A 4,183-nucleotide genomic window follows, 5' to 3' on the forward strand; every position below is an offset into this window, starting at 1 on the left:
AGTGCCATGGCTTCCTCTGGATATCAGTAACTATCAGCCACTCAGTGGACTGCTGCTTGCAGCTTCCTTTCTGAGCTGTCATTAGAAGATCCCTGAGTTGGGGCTGACTCACAGCAGTTGCTGTTAACTGCTGTGGCCACCTTCGTGCATCTTTTGAGTGCCAGTCTACCTCCTGGCATCACTCTGATGCCTTTCCTGAGGCTCCCCCTGCATTCCATCCATAACATCAACACTATGATTTTTTAATTAGCTCTATGAAACATACATTTGAAACCAAATCCCAAAAGGAACTGGGTCTCATAGAATAAAGTAACCTGGATGCCCATCTGGAGGAATCATCGGAATCCTAATTTCTAGCATGACCATAGTCAGGCAGCCAACTGAACCTTCTGCCACTGGCATCTTCCTATACTTCCACAGGCCCTGCTAAGCTGCTGTGTGGAAAGGGGCTTTTCCAGTCCCAGTTTTCTACCTTCCTCTTGAGTTAAGGAGAACAGAAAGGGGACCACCTGACCAAACCCGGACTAAGGGTAAATGATCAGACCTTTAGGGATAAGTTTGCCAGTGATTGTGGTTCCAGCTGTCTTATTAGGGATTTCTAAGGCACTCTCAAGATTCAAAACCAACAACTCTTAGAGGTTCTCAGTGTCCAAGCAAGGGTTAAATATATCATACAACTCAGTATCAGCCCAAGGCCACAGATAGCCCAAATAGCCTCTGCAGGCACCTACTCTTTAAGGAGGAATCACATTAAGCTCTGGTTCTTCCCTCTACTCTTAACAGAGTCCCTCCACTTAGGAAAACTCCACAGAGGTCTTCATTAGCAATGACTCGGGAAATACTTCCTGCTCTATATCCCTGAAGCTGAAAAATGATGCAAAAATCTTAGAAAGACACCAATGGAAAATTTCAAAGGAGCAATCTTTATCCCATGAATACTACCCAGTTCCTGAAGAGCAAGCAGTCTGTTGCAGGAAAGACAGCTGTATTCTAGAGAGAGAGAGAGAGAGAGATACATACATACATACATACATACATACATAGGCAGGCAGACAGATGACAGATGGGCATAAAGACATAGACACAGATATGTTACCAGAAAGCAGTCCCAATCCAGACCCCAAGAGAAGGTTCCTGGACTTCACACAAGAATTTAGGGTGAGTCCATAGAGTGAAAAAGCAAGTTTATTAAGAAAGTAAAGGAATAAAGAATGGCTACTCCAAAGGCAGAAGTGACATGGGCCACTCAACTGAGTATACTTACAGTTATTTCTTGATTATATGCTAAACAAGCAGTGGATTATTCATGAGTTTTCCAAAAAAGGAGTAGGGATTTTCCAGAACTGAGGGTTCTTCCCCATGTTAGACTATATAGGGTAACTTCTGAACATTGCCATGACATTTGTAGACTGTCTTTGGGACATTTGGGAGCATCTTCTAGCATGCTAATATATTATAATTAGTGCATAATGAGCAGTGAGGATGACCAGAGGTCACTTTCATCACCATCTTAGTTTTGGCCAGCTTCTGTACTGCATCCTGGTTTATCAGCAAGGCCTTTGTGACCTGTATCTTATGTCAGCCTCCTATCTCCTCCTGTGGCCAGGAATGCCTAACCTCCTGGGAGTGCAGCCCAGTAGGTCTCAGCCTCATTTTATCCAGCACCTATTCAAGATGGAATCACTTTGGTTCAAATGCCTCTGACAGATATAGATATAGACGTTAATATAGACAAATACAATCCTTATGAAATACCTGAAGACAATGTATAAATGATTTCAGATCAAACAGAAAATATGGCATCAACATCTAGTTCCCAAGGGGACTGAGAAAAAGAAAAACAGCCTCTTCTCTATGTCTTAATGTACAATTACAAAAAATTCCATACAGCCTGCATCAATTAAGCTCCTTCTATGTACCTGGCACCATGCTAAGAGATTAATGGACATAGTTCCTGCCTTAAAAGCTTCTCAATCTAGCTGAGGAGAAAGCCACACCAACAAATAACCATAATATAAAGCAGACTATAATAAGTGCTACAATAAAGATACAAAAGTGCAGAAAAATAATGGGGCTGTTTGCTTTGTTTTTTCATGGACCACAAATTTTAAAAATTTACGAAGGCATCCAGCAAGGGCAAGGGCTAATTGGCAATCTTCAGAGGTTAGCAACAACAAATGAAATGAAAACACGACTCTCATTCCCCAAAATAAAACACACTGAATTATGGCCACAGATACCTTCTCCCAAAATAAAACACACTGAATTATGGCCACAGATAGTTCTCCTAAAAATGATCTCAATGTCTCTTCTGCATTTATGACCTGAAAAACTCTGTAACAATAAACCAAAGTCTGGAGAACAAACCAAAATAAAGAATAGAATTACCATCTTTTCCCTCATCATGGCCTTATCTCTACCTCAGCCTCCCAGTTCATTAAAGGTGCCATTCCTTGCTTTGCATAACACAAAGACTTGCCTATGGGCCAATTTGAAATGACTCAGGATAATAGCCTTCTGAAAACACTTAAAAGTATTTACTTCCCACATCTATGTATCCCACAAACACGTGTTAAACACTTGGTGAGAGCCTTACACAGTGCGAGATTCCAGGATCAAGAGAACAAGATGTGGTCTCATCCTTGATGAACAAGACAGTCCAGAGATGACGGGAAGGGAGGAAAGAACGAATCCATCAACAAATAAGGAAATTTGAAAGTAGTAAATGGCCAGGTGGTACTGTGGCTCACACCTGTAACCCCAGCACTTTGGGAAGCTGAGGAAAGAGGATCCCTTGAGCTTAGGAGTTCGAAACCAACCTGGGGAACAGAGTAAGACTCCTCTACAAAAAAAAAGTTAAAAAATGAGTACATGCACGTAGTCTCAGCAACTTAGGAGGCTGAGGCAGGAGGATTGCTTGAACCCAGAAGTTTGAGGCTGCAGTAAGCTGAGATCACATCATTACACTCCAGCCTAGGCAACAAAGAGAGACCCCGTCGAAAAAAAAAAGTAGGCCGGGTGCAGTGGCTCATGCCTGTAATCCCAGCACTTTGGGAGGCCGAGGCGGATGGATCACCTGAAGTCGGGAGTTCGAGACAAGCCTGACCAACATGGAGAAACCCTGTCTCTACTAAAAATACAAAAACAAAAAAAAATCTGCTGGGCATGGTGGCACATGCCTGTAATCCCAGCTACTTGGGAGGCTGAGGCAGGAGAATCGCTTAAACCCAGGAGGCAGAGGATGCAGTGAGCAGAGATTATGCCATTGCACTCCAGCCAGGACAACAAGAGTGAAACTAAGTCTCAAAAAAAAAAAAAAAAAGAGTAATAATGCTCTACTGATTTTATGTCCAGGGTATTAGAGGAGCATCCACACACTGTTTCGTATGCATAGCGGCAAAGAAAGAAGCCAGAAAATCAAATATTTTAGAAAGAGTCAAGTCATCTAGTATATGAAGTCTGGCTTCTAAGAGATCTCTTATTCCTAGCCGCTTTCCTCTCCAATTCATCTTGCATTCTACCACTGGGTCAATACTCATAAAGTTTACTTCTAATTGTATTAATCCTCTGCTCAAAGAGTTCTAATGCCTCTCCTCTTAACTATCCAGTGAAGTCCAGGCTCCTTAGCAATGCGCCCAAGCATTCCAAAATTTAGCCTCAGCCTGCCACTCCAGCTTTGCCTTTTTATTCAGTAAATATCAATTAAATGTCAAGCATGGGAGACACTGGGAAAATCAAGAGATCAGAAATTAGTCAAGATTCCTAATTTCTTTGTAGAAGGGAGACAAATTAAGCAAGCAAACTGAAAATTTCAAATGGAGTCAAGTGCTATGAAGAAAATAAAGCAGCGCTAGAGAATGACAGGGGTGGGAGACCACTCTACTATGGGTGATTAGGAAGAGCATCTGAGCACGAGACATTTAAACGGAGCCCTGAATAACGAGAAGCAAGCCACATGACCCTCTAGGGGATGACTACGTCAAGCAAAGGAACCAGCCAAGGCAAAGGCCCGATGGAACTATGAAGAGCAGGCTGGGTAGAGCGTCAGGAATAAGGGAGACAATGGTGTGAGACGAGGTTGGAGAGTCTGGACCACGTAGGCCTTATGGCCCATGGATTTTTTTTTTTTTTTTTTTTTCCCTGTTACTTTTTTCTAATTTTCAGCAATGAATATGTGTCATGA

The sequence above is a fragment of the Colobus angolensis genome, unplaced genomic scaffold, assembly GCF_000951035.1.
Source record: "Colobus angolensis palliatus isolate OR3802 unplaced genomic scaffold, Cang.pa_1.0 Scaffold52, whole genome shotgun sequence".
Lineage (NCBI taxonomy): Eukaryota > Metazoa > Chordata > Mammalia > Primates > Cercopithecidae > Colobus > Colobus angolensis.